The 10,339-nt window shown below is 39.0% G+C and overlaps 1 long non-coding RNA gene across 1 annotated transcript in view; it reads right to left on the bottom strand.

Annotated features, from left to right (window-relative positions):
- LOC111537049 overlaps positions 1–3,967 on the bottom strand; it is a 7,485-nt gene extending 3,518 nt beyond the window's left edge. The window contains exon 1 of the long non-coding RNA XR_002729891.1: positions 3,896–3,967. This is a non-coding gene — a long non-coding RNA (uncharacterized LOC111537049). The remainder of the gene's footprint in view (positions 1–3,895) is intronic.
- Between the last annotated feature and the right edge of the window lie 6,372 nt (positions 3,968–10,339).

Raw genomic sequence — 10,339 nt, 5'->3', positions numbered from 1 at the left:
TTTCCCTCTCTCTCTTTCCCTCTCTCTCTTTCTTTCTCTCTCTCTCTCTTTCTCTCTTTCTCTTTCTTTCTTTCGTTTGTTCAAAACAGTTTTGCTCTTGTCACCCAGGCTGGAGTGCAATGGCGTGATTTCGGCTCACTGCAACCTCCGCCACCCAGGTTCAAGGGATTCTCCTGCCTCAGCCTCCCACATAGCTGGGATTACAGGCGCCTGCCCTCATGCCCGGCTATTTTTTGTATTTTTAGTAGAGACAGAGTTTTACCTTGTTGGCCAGGCTGGTCTTGAACTCCTGAACTCAAGCAATCCACCCATCTCCACCTCCCAAAGTACTGAGATTATAGGCATGAGCCACCAGGGCCTGGCCCTTCTTGATTGGCCCTTTTCTTGATTGGCCTGCCTGATTATTGCCCTACACGATTATTAGCTAGGCTGCTCATTGTAATCTCCGTCTTTGGCTTTTATAATAAGATTTCTCCACACTGTGGCAAACAGAGCAGACTGAGTTTGGGGCTCCCTCTCTGCCAACCTTGGTTTGGCAGTGACTGTCTTCCTCTACCTAAGGTCACCCTACCCACACAACTATAGCTCGCTCTGGCTTCTGATAAGAGCTCTTTCCCGTGGCCTTTTCAGACCTGGGGGTGGAAAGGCTTCTTGCTCTAAGGACTCCCTGGCTGTTCCACCATATATAGTTGGTTTTCCTTAGCCCTAGCCTCACCTTTGTAAACAGTCACTTAATTGAATAATTTAAATCACACTTGAGGAGTTTTCTCTTGTAAGCAGGGCCTAAAGCACTCCTTTCCCATCCATGTCTATCATTCCACAGAAAAAGTTTCATTAGGGACCATGGAGCAATAAAAAGCACTTTTATGTTTGGTTTGGTTTGATTTTAAAACTATTAGGTTGGTGCAAAAGTAATTGTGAAAGTAATTTTGCCATTGAGAGTAATGGCAAAAACCGCAATTACTTTTGCACCTACCTAATAATAAATGTCTAAATTCACTAGTTGGAAAGCTAAAAGTAGTGCTCGCTTTGGCAGCACGTATAGTAAAATTGGAACAATACAGAGAAGGATGAGCAAATTCGAGAAAACTAAAAGTAAAAAGTATAAAATGTAGCAACTGTGAAAATAGAAAATACTTCAAGTCTTTACTGTGGTCATGTAAGTGGGGAAGAGAGAAAGGAGGCAAAGCAAATATGAAGGGGAAAGTGACACTTCCATAAAGGTAAAGAGAGAGGAAAGGGGATAACAATAACCCCAAGACAGAAGCACCCAGGCTTTGGAGTGTTAATTAAATGATTTAACTGTACCTTGCTCTCATCACTCTGAAATGCTAGTTCTTTATCTGCTTTTTACCCTCAAAATCTTCAGGAATTACCTTTAAATAGAATACCACAGCTGCCCCTGGTAGAGGAGGGAAGAATGGCCTTTTAGAATGCAGACACAGGTGACTGAAACTGGCCCGTGGGCTCAAGGGGAATAATCACTCTCTGATTTTTCTTTTGGGTAAATACAGGTTGTCATATATTGGATTTTCTAAGAGTGAGAAAAGAAAGAGTGACAATGAAGAAAAATGAAACAAGATGGAGAAATTGAGCAAGAGAATTGTTTATTGAACCAATGATGAATGAATGAGTAAATTGTGAGGGCAAAACACCAAAAAATAGTAACATCATCCTACAACCTACAATATATGCCATTTTGTCACATGTCACTCATAATAAAAAGAGTAAAGGGACAGATGTAGTGGCTCACACCTGTAATCCCAGCATTTTGGGAGGCTGAGGTGAGAGACTCTCTTAAGGCTAGGAGTTCAAGGCCAGCCTGGGCAAAATAGCGAGACCCTGTTTCTACAAAAAAAAAAAAAAGGCTGGGCGAGATGGCTCATGCCTGTAATCCCAGCACTTTGGGAGGCCGAGACAGGTGGATCACGAGGTCAGGAGATTGAGACCACGGTGAAACCCCGTCTCTACTAAAAAAATACAAAAATTTAGCCAGGCGAGGTGGCGGGCACCTGTAGTCCCAGCTACTCGGGAGGCTGAGGCAGGAGAATGACGTGAACCCAGGAGGCAGAGCTTGCAGTGAGCCGAGATTGCACCACTGCACTCCAGCCTGGATGACAGAGTGAGACTCCGTCTCAAAAAAAAAAAAAAAAAAGAATATAATTTTCATTTGTTTGAACCTTGTATTTTCTGCATCCAGAATCTCTCAAATTCTGTGCTATGTAAAAAATACCACCTAATAGAGCAATTAGTTAACTTGTATGTAAATCTATAGCCATAGGATATTAACAGCAAAAAAAACAGACTCATTGCCTTCCACAATTCCATCAGTATTTAAAAGTATATACTAATGCTTCAATTTAACTGGCTGAAGACTCTTGTATATATTTATGTCATCTAATTATGGGGAGAACCAATATTACTCCTTGTTTGACTGACTTAGTTTCTCAGTGTTAAATTCATTTTGTGGATGGAATAGAAACAAAATATTCTAAAACATTTTAGAAACTGGAAATTTGAAGAATTGCTAAGTACAATGTTTAAAAAGGTTTTGCTTTCTAAAAATCAACTGTCCAGTTAGCTGTACTTTTAGCATATGACACAAAATCTGCTTGTTGCCTGACTTATTTATATCTTCCTCTAGACTGTGAGCATCCTGAATGGGAAATTATGTCTTTTCATATTTGAATACTTAGTGCTTAAGAAGCAGAATGCACTCCGTAAATTCTTGTTGAGTGAATTTGACTAGCAAATCACTACAAAAGGTGAATTATAATCAGCAGTATTTTGAAATGAATCAAATAAGACTCTCTACTCTTATCCTTTCTCCTACACTCTCTATTTTATACCCAATAGGCATGGTCTGTTTCTGTCTATGTGGTGTGCGTGTGCGTGTGTGTGTGTGTGTGTGGTGTGAATGCTTCAATGCCACCCTTACAGTCTTGGATCAGAAAGATTTAAGGGACACCCATGATTTTCCCACTTCTAAAATAAGTGTTTCCACATAATTTAGATGTCCGTTAAACACTTTTCTCACGTAAAGATACGTGATTCTGATTCCTTTGTGTTAGATGTGCAATTTCATACAATTAGAAGAGAGAAAAGATGAACATAAAGTCATTGTTTTAAAGAGAGTGTTGCCATGGGATGGAGTAAACATCAGATGACTGGAAATAAATGCTGTATGCGGGGAAGTTCAGTAATACAACCCAGGCACTGACTGGGGAGATCCGGATTCTAGTCCCATGCTCCTCTGACTTGCTGTGAGAGCTAGACTAGCCTCTGGGTGCCTGTTTGTTTCTTCATCTGTAAAATGAAGATGCTTCATGACCTTTAAGATTCCTTCCACTTCTATAGTTCTATGCTTTGAATGACTTTTAAATAACAGACCACTTGAATTGCCAAAATTTAGGCCTTAAGTCTTTTTTTTTTTCTTTGCTCTATTGTGCCTTCAGTAAATCATTATGATGCAAACGTGAGTTTTTCAGAATTTCCATTTTTCAGATGGGAGTCTGAGCCGCCTGACTTTGAGTCATGTGATAGATTGCCTAACCTCATCTAAGGCAGTTAGCTCCCTTGGAGGAGGAAAACAAGCTAGACTCCGCAGGACAAAAGAGCTTATTCTACATCACTGCAATGCTGGCTCAATCTGTTATTCACTAATTTTTTTTTAGATCAAATTGAGTAATTTCATTTTTCAGATTTTCCTCCTGCCTGTCTTATATTCAAACAAACCAATGTTTTTTTGGAGCAAATGCAATGTAAAAATCACTGTTCATGCTTCCTGGTATTCCACACTCCTTCCATAATTCCTTTTATTCTCCTCAAGCAGCTCCCAACTTTTGTTCCCTTTCCGACATTAGAGCATTCTCCTGGATTCTTGATGTTTACCCACCTCTTTTCTATCCTGAACACTGGATCTCCACTCCTTCCATCAGCATTTTAAAGGCTTTGAGGTACAGACACCCCTAGGTAAAACACAAGGACACCAAACATTGCAAAATGACAAAGATACTTTTTAAACTTTCTTCTCTAAAGGAAAATTAAAAACTTGTCTCCTTTGAGCAGTATATACTACCTGATTTATAACCATTATCTAACACCATTACATACCATACTTTAGTTTTTAAGATAAACAGTAAATACAAGTCAGAATTACATTAGAAGCAAAAAGGATTAAAGGAGTACCAAATTGAAAGCAAAGATTTGGTTTTGGTACAGGCTCTGCCACTTGAACCAAGCAATCTGTAAGAGCCATCCCCTCAGAAAGTCTGTGATTCTGTGACTTTCTACATCTGTGTCTACGCATGAATGATAGAATCCTCCAGAATCACAATACATATCCAGGTGACTCTTCTGTTAAAGAAAGGGAGGAAGGAAACTAATATTTTTGAGAGCAGAATGCACCCCATATCTGGTGTTGATCATGATACAGAATTATCTCATTTAGGTGTTTGTTTTGTCTTGTTTTTTGAGACCTCCCCCAGCTTGGAGTGCAGTGGCACGATCTTGGCTCACTGCAACCCCTGCCTCCTGGGTTCAAGCAATTCTCCTGCCTCAGCCTCCCGTGTAGCTGGAATTACAGGTACATGCCACCATGCCCAGCTAATTTTGTATGTTTGGTTGAGATGAGGTTTCCCCGTGTTGGTCAGGCTGGTCTTGAACTCCTGACCTCAAGTGATCTGCCCTCCTCGGTCTCCCAAAGTGCTGAGATTACAGGCATGAGCCTCTGTACCTGGCCTCATTAGTTTTTTTAAAAGAACTTTAGCAGATAAGCCTGTTCCCTATGTGATGACATACAAATATCTTCAAGATGAATTGTTTTTAAAAATGGTAAGATACATATGAGCATACATGACATAACCTCATTAATGAAAAAAAAAAGTAGGTCTTGCATATGCCTAGAAAATTCTGGAAAGTTACACTAGAAAATATTAATAGTAGTTAACTCTGATAAATATTATTGGGGGTTAGGAATAAAAAAGAAGATTTTTACTTTTTCATTTTATATTCTTTTGCACTTTTTAGAAAAACCCAGGGCAGGCACTAACCTTGTTCTTATATCTGCTTTAGGAGAAAGGAAACAAGAGGAGGCTTTGAAGATCAAAGAAAATCAGTATTTGTAGTGTAACTTATTTTATTGTTTTCTTCATCTGTGATGAGAATGATATTAAAGTATAAGAAAATACATTTGCCTAACTGTAGATTAACAAACTCATAAAGTTTTCTTTTACAGGAATAAGTGGGGAGATACTAAGTTGTCTTTGCTCTGTCTTTGGAATGTAATGTTCAATTTTTTGGTTAATGTAGCTCAGAGGTAAATGAAAGTGGATGAAATAAAGACTTGTGTGTAGGATATGATGCAATTACAATCATACTTCACTTAATGACAGGGTTATGTTCTGAGAAATGCATCATTAGGCAACTTTGTCATGAAGTATCCTAGAGTGTATTTACACAAACCTAGATGGTATAGCTTACTACACACCTAGGCTATGTGGTATAGCTTATTGCTTCTAGTCTACAAACCTACGTGGCATGTTACTGTATGTCTTCTGAAAAGGAGTTTAGATAACCTCTAAACAAGGTATTTGATTCAGATATAATCACAATTGTGAAGGGACATTACAACAGAATTTTACCATTCTCTAGAAAATAGCTGATATGCACATATATAGGGAACTTGGAAGTATTAGTTGCCAAGATCTAACTAGGGCAAGGCTGGAGTTACTGATGGTCTTCCTCACCACAGATAACTTTCTTTTAGTAATGAGAATTTTCCAAGTTTTTACAAGAAAGAGGGAAAATGTGTTACACTGAGAACTATAGTGTATGAAAAGTTTAACAGTAGGTTATCTAATCCTTTCCACTCATTATACTAGGAAGAAAACAGACTCAGAGATAACTCAAAGATAGATAACTTGCTAGAGATCACACAGCTGGTTACTAGGAAAACCAGTACTTGGTCTAGGTCTCTGGCCCTGAACCCAGTATTTGTTTCCATGTGCTCTGCTGCCATGGCCACTTTACTGAACCATTTAGAACCTGAATTTCTGATAAGGACCTAAAACACACTGGGTAGAGGAACATCCTTACTTCCAAACAAAACAAAACCTAACAAAATATCCAATATTGTGATGACGATCATTTCTGAGTTCTATTATTCTGTGTTCTGAAATAGTACAAATAGTCCAGAATTCAACTAGAATGCCATCAGTGGAAGCCACCAATTTTTCTCTCTTTCTCTCTCTCCCTTCCTCTGCATCTCAGCAAGATAATATTCCAACCCCTCCATCCATCTACGTATATACTTATCTGAAACCCCTTTCAGATAAGTATATACATATAAAAAGAACACAGGAAAACTAGAAAACTTCCAGTGAACAGAAAAGGGATGTCAACCATAGAAGGTAACTTCACTTGGCTTCATGCAGACTATATAAGGAACTGAAACATAAAGGAAAAGGCACAAAAACTGGAACTTAGGTCAAATCCACCAAGAAGAGAAATGAAGCAGGGCAGAACAGAAGGCTCCGTGTGAGAGAAGCAGAAAACCCAAAATAGGAAATGAAAGTCAAATGACAAAAGACAAAGGGAAATTAAACATTCTTTACATAAGGAATTAGAGGAAGAAAAAGGAAAATATTGCCTTATTAGGTGTTGGAGGAGGACATACATACTCACCAGCCTGGTCAACACAGAGAGATTCAGAGGGAGTTACACTGCTCTATGGGAACAGGTGGGTTGCCTGTCTCCCAAGAGGACTTTCAGCCTGCCATTTGTTACTCTTGTGGAATTATTTCAAAAAGTCCCAGTTTCCTGAACTTTAAGTTGAAGGTAGTAATTGTGCCTTCCTACAAGGTTATTCTAAAGGGCCAATCATACGACATTTAAAAAGCACTTATCAAAATGCTTGGCACATAATAAATGCAGGGTAAATAAAAACAGTTATTAACAGCATTACAAACTTATTAATCCAAATTTTTAGTTTTTCCTTGTGTTATTATTTATTTTTACTTTTTTTTTTTTTTTTTTTTTTGAGACAGGGCCTCTCTGTGTCACACAGGCTCTCCAGCAGTAGCATGATCATGGCTCACTGCAACCTCCAACTCCCAGGCTCAAGTGATCCTCCTACCTCAGCCTTCCAGATAGCTGGGACTACAGATGCATGCCACCATGCCAGGGTAATTTTTGTATTTTTTGTAGAGGCAGGGTTTCACTATGTTTCTTATGCTGGTCTCAAACTTACGAGCTCAGACCTCAGCCTCACAGGTGTAAGCCACTGGACCCAGTCTTCCTCATGCTATTATTTATTATAGACATGGTATTGTACCTATAAGACCTATAAAGACACAAGTAACTGCCTTCCCAGTATATAAGGCCATTGTTTCTAATAATCTGTTTTAATCAACAACCTGATGATGAACCATTAGTGACAAATTTTACTATCTCAAATTCATAAACAGGGAACAGATGTGGCTGAAGCCATTTCTCAGTGAGATACAGCAAAGCAGTGGCTTAGCTGAATGCAAGACCTGCATCTCAGAGTCCCGTACCGTGGCCAGGAAGTCCTGCTAAGACAAAAATAGCCACTTTGTTATTTTACATTCTTATTTACCATCTGTATCATGTAAGCAGTGACTTAGACTGATTTAATTATAGCAAATCTACATTTGCCCTATGGCATTAAATATTTTTTGAGAGGAATGTCTAAAGTACCACTTATGTCTGCAAACTAAGGGCAGCAAAAGTTGAAAGGACAGAAGAACGCAATTTTAAAAATTTGTTCATATTATCACAAAACAAATCACTCACAAGTTGATATACTCATTAGAAAAACTTCCTTCTATATTTATCATTCTAAAAAACTGTATGTTTTATTTGGCCTTATTTTCTGCCCCTCTGTAATACCAACATAAATACTAGTGATATTAATATTAATAGTCGGCCAGGCGCAGTGGCTCATACCTGTAATCCCAGCACTTTGGGAGGCCGAGGCAGGCAGATCATCTGAGGTCAAGAGTTTAAGACAAGCCTGACCAGCATGGCGAAACCCTGTCTCTACTAAAAATACAAAAATTAGCCAGGCGTGGTGGTGTATGCCTGTAATATCAGCTACTTCGGAGGCTGAGACAGGAGAATCACTTGAACCCAGGAGGCGGAGGTTGCAGTGAGCAGAGCTTGCACCACTGCACTCCAGTCTGGCGACACAGTGAGACTCCATCTCAAAAAAAAAAAAATTAATAAAATAAAATAAATAAATAAATAATAGCCATTATTTATTCCCGCTTCCCTGGCATGACCCTTCTCTCTCTTTCAGGTCTCCAGCTTTCAGTTGTAAGATACCACATCAGAAAAGGGTGTAAATTGGTAAAGGGACTACAGAGTAAGCATTTACCCATCCCATATACTACAGTAGGGACCAGAAAGGCCAGAAAACTAGAGACTGAAGCCATTCAGATAGGGGTTTCCAGATTCAGAGTGCTGGGCTCTGTAAAATTTCAAAAAATTGGGGGAACATTGGCTTAGAGATAATTAGAAAGACTTTCTTCCATATTTTACCCTTACTTTTGCCACATAAGGATATTTAAACCAACAATTGCTACCATACACTGACAACATTCTTTATTAAAAGCCAGAGTGTGTCAACTTTGAGAAAAACCTGGTAGGCAGGACAAAAATATCAGAGTCAAGGCAGTTCACAAGAAGTGACCAGTGATCACTTTAAACCATCTCACATATATGCATGAATGTTTACTCAATTATTTCAAAAAATAGTTTCTTCTCTTTTTGCTGGAGACCAGTAAAAATGGGCTGGCCTAGTTCTGTGGAATGCTGTTTGGGAGCTGCTCTACAGACTGCTAACTAATCCATTTGGGGGCTAGGTAAATGTGAAATCCAATCAAGCAGATGACCTTCACTGAGGGCTTACTCTAATTCCAAGCCCTGTGCCCAGTGCCTTGCTTGCCTGAAGAGGGATGAGCTCCCCATCGTATGTGAGTAGAGGAGTCTGCTCCTGCCTTTGTCTGATTTTGATCACCACGACAACCACCACAACCCAGAAAAACTCACTGGTGAGTTGCTCTTTCCAAAAACATGATCACTATGTGAAATTTTAAAACTCCAATATAACAAAGCCATGAGCAGCCTTTTGGAGGCTGCCACAGCAGAATCCAACCACACTGGGATTCGATGTTCCTCTTTCACAAAGGGACAGAAGGTTGCCAGGTTTTTGGGCACAAGCTTCTGTGCCGTGTGACAAAGCACTGCTTTGACCATTGTGCTGGGCCTGGTCTGAGGCCACAACAACCAACCAGTTAGGACAAACCCAAAATAGCCCCATCTTCTAAATCAAGACGCAGAGAATGACCACCCTGAGTCACCCAAGTTCAATTGTTACACATTTTATTTTGGGGTAGCTTTAGTAGGCACGAAAAGTGTTTCATTTGCTGGTTCTCTCCAATAAAAGTACAAAGAAAGGAACTAAGTCATGTGGTTCTGTTTGACTTACCATGAAGACTACAACTAGTATGGATGATGTGATTCCTCAGCTTTGGAAAGCCCATGCTCATTGTTTAGGACAGTATGTCTCTCTTAACGTACTAAACTGTCAAAAAGATCTTGGCTTACAATCTGTTGCATAAGCAATTTTACCCCCAGGAATGCATGCATGTTATCATTTCAAGATCTTTGTTGCCATTCAAAGTGACAAAACACAAGTATATGAGAGGTGGGTGTGAAATAGAATGGAATAAAGAGCTTATTTGCCTTATTTGGGCATTTTTCTTGTCTAAGATATTCAGTTAATTTTATGTGTTTATAATTTGCACTGTAAATTTTCTAAATGCATTTCATCTTATCAAATGTATTACTATCATCGTTAAAAATTATTTTCATGAATACATGTAATCCAAATTATTCACCATCATCTGGTCCTCCTACCACTCCAATCTTATATTTTATTGTTCTCCTTCCATTCACTGCTCCTCATCATTCTCTTTGTTCTTGTAAAATGCCAAGATCATTTTCACCTTAGTGTCTTTGCATTTGCTATTTCCTCTGACTGCAATGTCTCTGTGATCTTTACATAGCTGGTTTCTTCTTGTCACTTAGGTCTCTGTTCAAATATCATTCCTTGGAGAAGCCTTCTCTGACCACTTTCGCTGAAATATCCCATCTCCGTAAGTCACTCTCTAACATATCATTTTATTTTGTTATCTTTATAGCATTTATGAATATCTTTTTTCTTTTTTTTTTTTTTGAGATGAAATTTCACTCTTGTTGCCCAGGCTGGAGTGCGGTGGCACGACCTTGGTTCACTGCAACCTCCACCTCCTGG

This window comes from Piliocolobus tephrosceles, chromosome 1 (genome assembly GCF_002776525.5).
Source record: "Piliocolobus tephrosceles isolate RC106 chromosome 1, ASM277652v3, whole genome shotgun sequence".
Lineage (NCBI taxonomy): Eukaryota > Metazoa > Chordata > Mammalia > Primates > Cercopithecidae > Piliocolobus > Piliocolobus tephrosceles.
Note: the sequence above shows the minus strand (reverse complement) of the source record. Positions and strands in the feature narration are given on the sequence as shown.